The sequence below is a fragment of the Sorex fumeus genome, unplaced genomic scaffold (assembly GCF_029834395.1).
Source record: "Sorex fumeus unplaced genomic scaffold, SorFum_2.1 ptg000045l, whole genome shotgun sequence".
NCBI classification, from domain to species: Eukaryota; Metazoa; Chordata; class Mammalia; order Eulipotyphla; family Soricidae; genus Sorex; species Sorex fumeus.
In genome coordinates this window covers 3768991-3778718 of record NW_026606102.1, presented here as the reverse complement: position 1 = coordinate 3778718, position 9728 = coordinate 3768991, and positions in this window count along the sequence as shown.

Sequence of the window (9728 nt, the reverse complement as noted above, 5' to 3'; positions counted from 1 at the left end):
GACCAGGGTGCTGGCAGCCTGGACCTGTGTGCCACCACTTGCACTATCTCCCCCCTGTCGTGGCTTTTCTTGGACAGCACAAACCTGAGAAGGGCAGTCGGGCAGGCCGGTGACTCATAACTCCCGCGGGGCACGCCAGGGGCTGCTTATCAGGCGGGCACGCTTGGCCCTCAGCTGCCAGGCCGGGCGCCACGTCGGGCAGGGAATGCCGGGGATATTTTTACAAACGGTGCCGAGATATCAACAAGGCAGGCTGTGCGGCGGGAACCATGACCTTATTTGCAGATGTGGCTTCAGCAGGCCGCGGCCGGTGCTGGGATGGGAGCGTGAGGCCCACACGCCCCGAAGGAAGCAGAAAGCTGGGGCGCGGGGGCGGGGCGGCTGGCAAAGATGCTCTCTCAGACCCCAGCATGGATGTGTCCATATCCCAGTGGCTATGGGGCTCAGAGTTGGGTCTGGGGGCAGGGTGCTGGGTCAGGGCAAAGGGGGGCAGGGCGCCCGCAGTGGACACATCGGTGGGTCCCTCTCGGCCCCTCTCCCCTGACGTGTCCTCTAAGTCTGTCTGGGAAATCTGACCAGTTCTCCAGCACCTGAGACGTTGAGCAAAAGGACTGTCTTGATGAGATTGATAACTCATTTCCAAGCAAAGGTCCTGGGGTCATGGAAAGAGACCAGACTTTGGAGCCAGAGCTGTCTAATTCCCCCGGCACCTCATCCCTGTCACCTCCTAGTAGCTGTGTGGCCTTGGGCAGATCTATCAGCCTCTCTGGGCCTCCCTCATTCCTCTTCTATTAAAAAAAAGTCCTTTGGGGGGCTTTTGTCCTTATGGCAGGTAGGGCATTAACCTTGCACGTGGCTCACCCAGGTTTGATCCCTAGAACCCTATATGGTCCCCAGAGACTGCCAGGAGTGATCCCTTAATGCAGAGCCAGGAGTAAGCCCTGAGCACTGCTGGGTTTGGCCTAATTTTTAATACCACAAAAGTTAAAATTTTTTTTTTTAAAAAGAGGGGCTGGAGCTATAGTACAGCAGGTAGGGTAGGGTAGGACATTTGCCCAGCATGTGGCAGACCCAGGTTCGATCTCTGGCATCCCATATGGTCCCCGAAACACAGTCAGCAGTAATTCCTGAGTGTAGAGTGTCAGTAACCCCTGAGCACTGCTGAGTGTGGTCGCAAAACCAAAATAATCATCGTAAGTAAAATTTAAATTAAAAAAGATCCTTTTTACTCTGAAGGTTAATGAGGTTAATGAAATTGTGCTTGGAAAAGGCTCCACCCACTGCCTTTCTACACCCCCACATAACTGGGCCCCCCTTAAACAGAAGTCCCCACCTCCCCTCCCAGGTACCAGGCCTGGCCCTCAGAGGCCTGCAGAAGGCTCCAGCATCCCTGCCAGGACCCCAGCTTCCTCCAGACAGAGCCCAACATGCTTCTTTTCTGATTTTTTGGAAAGGACAGAGGCAAGATCCTAGCAGGCAGGGGACAAGTTTGGCACCCCTACCATACCTCGCATGAAGAATCCAAGGCAGTCTCATGAGCCCACCAGGGGGGGCCGGGCAGCCGGGTCCTCACGTCTCTGTCAACCAACGCCCCAGTGAAGGTTCAGTTCATAGAAACCTGGGTCCAGGGTATGGCTCAAAGGGCTACAGGCAGGGCCCTGATTTGCTCTCCAAAGCTGCACTGTCCCCTAGCATGGCTGTGAGTGACTCACAGCACCCCCAGGTGTGGCTCCGCCAACAAAGCATTGTGTTTGTTTTGGGGCCACACCAGGTGATGCTCAGGGGTTATTCCTGGCTCGACACTCAGGAATCATTCCTGGTGGTGCTTGGAGGGCCACATGGGATGCCTGAGATGGAACCTGGGTCAACCTGGAAAGCATCTTACCTGCTGTGCTATCTCTCCAACTGCCCAATAGAGAGATCTTTAAGATATATAAGCAGCCAGACAGGAAATGAGAGCACAGGGGGGAAAAGGCAATAAAATTGGTACATAATGTTCCCTCCTGGGCCCCCTCCTGCCCCCCCTCTGCTCTGTCTAATCCAGTCTCTCCGCCTTTAAGTCAGGGCCTCGTGACACTCCATCCCCCGCCCCAAACCCTCACTCTCTGATCCAGCACCCCCGGAAGCCTTCTCCCTCCCCTCCTCTCTCCCGCTGACCCTTCTCCTTGCACCTGAGCCTCAGGCCTGAAGCTAGTGCAATATTTGCCACATGTCTGCTCCTCCCCCAAATGTCAGCTCCCCCCAAGACCGGATTCCCTGTGCTCACTGCTGTCTTTCTGCCTGTGAACACCAGCCAGAATATTATGGGTAGGGCATTTGTCCTGCATTTGGCAGACCCAGGTTCCTCCTAGGCCCCGATACAGATGTGCTGGAGAGATGCTGGTCTTGGTCTGTGGTCCAGAGAGTGAATTAGGCGCAGGGACCTGAGTTGGTCCGAGAGACTGAACAGTGGTTAGGGCGCAGAGACGCCCAGCCAGGGTGGATCCACAGCATCACATGGCATGAGAGCATCCCCAGGTGCAGCAGCTCTATGTGGGCCCCACGCAATCCTTGACACCCTGGGGCAAGAGCCATCTTGTGTCTTGAACCCTCACTTAGAGCCTCTTGCCCAGTTGGCTGTGGATTTCAGGGAGACGTCATCCCCAAACTGACACAAGTTAAGTGAGCCGTTGAGAGAGATGGTGAGACACCACAGAGACTGGCACACTTTCAAAAGAACAAAAGCAACCAGAATTGGTCTGGATGTGGGAAGGAAGGGACGCTCTTTTACTGTTGGTGGGAATGCTAACTGGTCCAGTCTTTTTGGAAAACAATATGGACATTCCTTCAAAAACTAGAAATTGGGCTTCCTTATGACCCTGCAATACCACTTCTGGGACTATATCCCAAGGGTGCAAAAAAGCACAGTAGAAATGACATCTGTACTTGTATGTTTATTGCAGCACGATTCACAATAGCCAGAATCTGGAAACAACCGCAGTGCCCGAGAACAGATGATTGCTTAAAAAAATTTTAGTACATCTACACAATGGGCTGGAGCGATAGCACAGCGGGTAGAGCGTTCGCCTTACACGCGGCCAACATGGCCGACCCGAGTTCGATTCCTCCACCCCTCTCGGAGAGCCCGGCAAGCTACTGAGAGTATTCGATATGCCAGACACAGTAACAACAAAGTCTCCAATGGAGACGTTACTGGGCCCGCTCGAGCAAATCGACGATCAACGGGAGGGCCTTTACCTTTACCTTTACCTACACAATGGAATACTATGCAGCTGTTAGGAAAGATGAAGTTATGAAATTTGCTTATAAGCGGATGCACATGGAGAATATCATGCTAAGTGAAATGAGTCAGAAATAGAGGGACATAGAATAATTGCACTCATTTGTGGAATATAAAATATCATAATATGAGACTGACACCCAAGGACACACCAAGGACAAGGGCCAGGAATATTGCTCCATGGTTGGTAGCCTGGCTCATAATGTGGGGGAGAAGGCAGCTGGGATAGAGAAGGGATCACTAAGTCAATGGTCGTTGGAGTAATTGTTTGGGATGAGAGATGTGTGCTGAAAGTAGATAAAAGATCAAGCGTGATAGCCTCTTAGTAACTATATTGAAAACCATAATGCCCCAAAGTTGAGAGAGTATGGGGGAAATTGCCTGCCATGGAGACAGGGGGAGGATTGGCAAGAGAGGGGTATACTGGGGACATTGGTAGTAGAAAAAGTGCACTGGTGGAGGGATGGGTGTTTGATCATTGTATGATGGAAACTCAAGCATGAAAGTTTTGTAACTATCTCATGGTGATTGAGAGAGAGAAAGAGAGAGAGAGAAGAAGAGAGGAGAAGAGGAGAGACAGTGAGAGCCAACCAGCACCTCTCGACCCCGAGATTTTACCTGGTGCACACCTGTCTTAATTCTTCCTCCTTCTGCCCATCAGACCACCCTGAAATGCAGCGCTCGCTCCCTGGAAACCAGACTGAATTTGCTCAGGGTCTGATCAGAAACCAGAACCCAGGGGCCATCTGCAGTCATGGACGGGGTTTTGGGGGTATAACTTCTGCCACGCCCCCAGCTTCTACTCGGAACTCTGTTTATTCCAAGCCTAATGCAGAAAATATACGCACTAAAAAACAAATTAAAAATAAACGATAAGTGAGTTAGAAACTGCCCACGGCTGTCAGGAACTTATGCGCCATGCTATGTGGGTTCTGAATAAATATTTGTTTTGCAAGCCAAGAAGCCTTACAGATCTACCCAGGCCGTCTGTGGCTGAAGGGCTCCACAGCCGCTGCTGGGACTTGGCACCATTTCTGCAGAGAAGATCGTGCACACGCTGCTGCCCCGTGGTGTTCTGGGAAGGGGAGGGAACCTGGCATGAAGTAGGGGGCTGGGTTCTTGTGTGAGTTCTGCCTGTCTTGGCATCCCCCTCTCTGGACCCATTGGCCTTCGCTGCATGCTATGACTTTAATTTTTTTTTTTTTTTTTGGTTTTTGGGTCACACCCGGCGATGCTCAGGGGTTACTCCTGGCTCATGCACTCAGGAATTGCTCCTGGCGGTGCTCAGGGGACCATATGGGGTGCTGGGAATCGAACCTGTGTCGGCCATGTTGGCTGCATGCAAGGCAAACGCCCTACCCGCTGTGCTATCGCTCCAGCCCCTGCATGCTATGACTTTAAGAGGGAACATCAGGGCTGGACCGATAGTACAGTGGGTAGGATGTTTGCCTTGCATGTGGCTGACCCGGGTTCGATTCCCAGCATCCCATATGGTCCCCTGAGCACCGCCAGAAGTAATTCCTGAGTGCAGAGCCAGGAGTAATCCCTGTGCATCACCAGGTATGACACACACACACACACACACACACACACACACACACACACACAAAAGGGAGCATCAGCTTTTTCTGATGAGCTCGTTGACTTACTCGGATGACAGAGGCACATAGGGGGAGAAGCCGGTGTGAGGAAAAGGAATCCTCGGGCATGGAGACCAACCATACAGGGCTTAGAACACGTGCCTAGACTGCTTCTGTCCCGGGTTTGATTCCTAGCTGTGCGCCATCTCCAGAGAGCATTGTCAGGTGCAGCCATGGAGGCCGAGCGTTGTCAGATGGTGCTGCTGGGTGTCCCGGGTTCCCTGGCACTTAGGGCTGGAGCAACACCGTTTTTTCTCAGGCCCTTGCTCTGATCCGGGTGCCCACTGGGCAAGCGATCTCAGGTTGGGTCACTGGCCTCCTGAACACAGCTTTAGCATCCTCCCCCAGCCCACCAGTGAAAGGAAAAGGAGATGTCTGCCTGTCGTTCCTGTCAGCCCAGGATTTTGCTTCTTTATGTCATTTCTCCCCATCTCATGCCTCTCTTTTGCCCGGAGTATAACCAAGGCCAGAACCTTTTATTCCGGGACCCGTGCCCAGGGTCCCGGGGCTGCTGGAGGGAGTGGGTGACTGGGTGGGGTGATGGCCAGGAGCCGGTGTCTCCTCTGTGTGCAAGTGTCACTCAGGAAGCCTCCCGGGGGCGGAGGTGACTCGCGCCCCTTCTAGCCATCACTGTCTACAGTTCTGCCCTGGGACACTCTGGCAGTCAAAATTCTGTCCCTGCCTTGTGAAGTCCAGTCTCTGGTCAAGACTTGTACTCAAGGCATCGGGAACTTCTCCTAACCCCCAGGACACAAAGCAGGGACCGATGTCCCCAGGAGGGCTGAGAAACATGGACCTCAGAAGAGTCTCGAGGAAGAGCCCACTTCTCCCCAGTGAAAGCCATTGAACCCAAGATGGGAAAATGAGGAAGGGGAAGTCAGATGGGGAAAGGCAAGGAAGGAGGAAGTCTTGGAAGGTGAGATACCAAGTGTGGAGTTGGGAGGAGGGAAGGAGGAAGGGAGGGAGGGAGTGAGGGAGGGAAGGAGGGAGAGAGAGAGAGACAGAGAGAGAGAGAAACAAGGCAGAAGAGGAGAGGCCCAAGGGTTGACTTGGGGAATATTTGTGCAAATAGGGGGATCAAGAGGAGGGAGAGAAAGAAAAAAGAGAAAGAAACAGGAAAGGGAAAGAAGAAAGGAAAGGAGAGGTAAAGGGAAAAGAAAGAAGAAAATGAGAGAAAGAAGAAAGGAAACAAGGAAGGAAGGAGAGGGATGGAGGGAGGGAGGGAGGAAGGAAGGCGAGCAGGTAGGCAAGAAGGAAGGTAGAAGGGCAAGGGGGAAAAAGAGGAGAGGAGAGGGGAGGAATGGGGAGAGGAGGGGAGGGGAGAGAGGGGAAGAGAGGCGAGGAGAGATAGACCACTCAGGAGACCCTGCTGGTGATGAGTTTCCTGACTCTGCTCCTGGGCTACCTGAGCTCCCTGCAGCCCAGGGGGGAGCGGCATCTCCTTACTGGCCCTGGTGGTTCCTCTTGGGCCCCAACATCTGGGGGCGGAAAATCGGTGAGAAGTAGAGTTAGGTGAGTGCGGGTGGATGCGATGTGAGGGGGGCACCTGTGACTGGTACAGCAGGAGACTTTGTGGTCCCTGGAGGCCACCTGGGAGGGAGGAGAGGATGAACGGAGCAGAAGGGAGATGCAGTAGCACTGCGGCTGGGTGGGGCTGCTCCCCCAGGACTGGGACTGCTCCCCAACCTGGGCTCCCTGCCAGGGTCTCTGACTTCATTCCAGAGGGTCAAGGGGTGGAAGCCTTCAGCGGAAGTGGTAAAGGCCCTGCCTCAAGCCTGAGTCTCTAGATAGAGTTGGAGTTTTGTGTCAGGAGAGCAGGGAACTGTGTTGAAGTTCAGGTCTGCACTGTGGACCTTCCCCCCTACTCACAGGGGGTTCCCCCAGGAGGGTGCCCTCACAAAAGATGCAGGGTGGGGGGACGCAAGGATCCTAATGCGGAGAGGCCTTGAGAGGGGAGGGATGTGATGGGGAGGTTCCTGAGATGACAGAGAACAGGTCCAGACCCATGGCTTGAATCCTGTCCTTCCTCAGATACCCCCTTTTCATCTCTCTGGTACCACTGCACCCTCAAATTGGATTCCAATCACTCCCTTGACTTTTGTCCCATAAGAACCTTCTGGAGCGTCCACTGTTTGGAGCCGGTAGGTCCTTGGTCAAGATGTCAGACTTTACCCCCATACTCGAACCTCGCTGGCCTGCACGTTGGCGTTTGTTGCTCGAGGAAAGAATTCCGGAACAAAGCCGGCAACAGACGCCGACTCATGGGCCCAGGAAGTGCAGGAGCCAGGACAGAGCCCGCTTGGGGACAGGGGCGTTACCACAGAAGGATCCCCAGAGCCATCTGAGTGAGGTCTCTGTCCCTCCATCCCCACCCCAAGGGTTGGGGGCTGATGCACTGGTGATACCCATTTCCCCCAAGTGCTCTGCCCGGCTGCCCGCTCCGTAAACCACGGGGCCCATAAACTCAGCTGGTTCTCATCGCACAGGGCACGCCGTACTGTTGCCCGATGTAATGTCAATTTTTATTTATTTGTGTTTGTGTAGAGCAGGTTGATTAGACCACTTAAGACTACACAGGCTGGTGAGAGCCAGGCCCGCATTAGTGATTTCAGCTGCGCTCCCCAAAGCCATCAGCACGGGGGCCCGCGGCCTCTCTCTGCGAATGTAAACTTGAGGCCTGGTGCTATCACGATTGCTAGTTCATCCGGACTCTTATAAACTACCAAATAAAAAGCTGTATTTTTTTTTCTTCCCAATTTCATTCTGAGGCTTGGAAAAAAATCACAAAATAAAAATAGCCCAGAGAGTGGAAAGTTTGGGGGAGATTGTTTAGTTTTCTCTGAAATGTGCTTGCTTGGTGCAGGGCTAAGGCCGGCACAGACGCCCCTGGGTGGAGTGGGTGCTTCCCTGCTGACGTCATTCCGGGCGCTTACCCTGCTGACGTCATTCCTTCTGCCTTCACGTCCTTCTTCTCCCTTGGCATCCTCACAAGGAGCTGAGGGTGCTGAGACGTCTTGTTGGGTGAAGGGGCCACAGCCTCTGGGTGACCCAGAGCAGCCTTGGTCCAAGTGACTGATGAGTCCAGCTCAATCTTCATCCTGACCCTGGCCTCCCCCATCCCCTCCTGGGACAGCTGCCAGTTTCTGGAGAGCAGGACCCTTGCCTGATCTGTCCCTGTTCTTCCTAGCAGATGCTTAGTTGATGTTCCCAGATCAGCAGTGAATAGGAAAGTGGTTCCTTTCCCACCTTGTCCTGTTCTGTTTCAGTTGCAGCTATGACTTGGCCTTTGGGAGATCAGTGAAAGTCCGGAGACGGGGATGGAGTGAGGGCAGGGACCAGGGGAAGGTGATGGAGGGAGCTTGAAACACTGGTAGAAGGAGAGAGTGTTCAAAGCTCAGTTGCCAAGTATAAGGGGTAATGGTCGGGATATATGGGCGAGGGTGTGTGTGTGTGTGTGTGTGTGTGTGTGTGTGTGTGTGTGTGTGTGTGTGACATATAGTGCTCTGTGATGATAAAATAATTTCATTGCTATTTTATTCTATGATCAATTACAAAAAAAATCTGGAGGGGGCCTGAGAGATAACACAGTAAGGCACTTGTCTTGCATATGGCTGACCCAGGTTTGAACCCTGGTACTCCAGGCTCTTCTGTCATCTTCCTGCACATCGTCCCTCATCCACTGTGAGGGCTTCAGGGCTTCAGTTTTGAAAAAACTCTCCTTGAATTCCTTTTGCCAAAAAAAAAAAATGATGGGAGGAAGACACTGCAGGACAGTATAGGGGTTAAGGAGCTTTTTTAGCATATGCCCAACCCCAGTTCAATCCTGGGCACAAACATGGTCCCCTGAGCATGGCCAGGAGGGATCCTGAGCACAGAGCCATGAGTAAGTCCTAAGCACTGCCAGATGTGCTCCAAACACACTCCCTTGCACACCCCCCAAATACAGTCCTTTTCCTTTAAAGAACTTGTTCTTTTGGAAGAATAGCCACATGGACTGAACACATGCTTTGCATGCAGGAGACCTGGGTTTAATCCCCAGCACCAAGGGGTCTCCTGAGCACCTCCAGGAGAGGGGCCAGGCACTGAGCTGGCAGTAACCTTGGCGCTCCACTGGGGGTGATCCATCAAACAAAAACCAAAAAAAAAACTTGTTCCTTGGCCATGCCCCGGAGTTACTTCTGGGCACTACTGCTCTCCTCTGGGTGACCCGCCTTCCTGCAGGAGTCTGAGCCCCACATCAGAGACTGGGACAGCCTCCTTCCTGCCTGCAGTTGCTCTGTGGGTCCAGGGCTCCTGGGAGAGATGTTAAGAACTTGCCCCTGTCCCTCTGTGCAGGTCCCTTCTGGTCCCTGGAGGTGTTTATTCTGAGCTGATCCCTACCTGATCTTGGTGCCACTGTTTGATTCTCAGATTCTCTTTCCATCCCAGAAACCCCAAAATTCCCAGAGTGTGTGAGTGTAGACCCGACACCAGCAGGAAGAGACGTGGCGTCAAAGCTCTGCCCTTCTCTCTAGGCTAGAGTGGCTGAGTGGAGGACAGGGTTCCGATAACAGGAGAGAGGAGGTGCTCTCCACAGCAGAGGCCAGACTTCAAGCCTTTGGGGTCACAAACCAGGCAGTTGTCATTCCCACTGTGAGTGACCAGATATAAGGGCCTGTCCAACCCCTGGAGTGGGTGTGGTGGGCCCATGGGGGGGGGTATATGGGTTTGGAAGTCAAAGTGTTTGGGTCAGAGTAAGGTAAAGGTAAAGGTAAAGGCCCTCCCGTTGATCGTTGATTTGCTCGAGCGGGCCCAGTAACATCTCCATT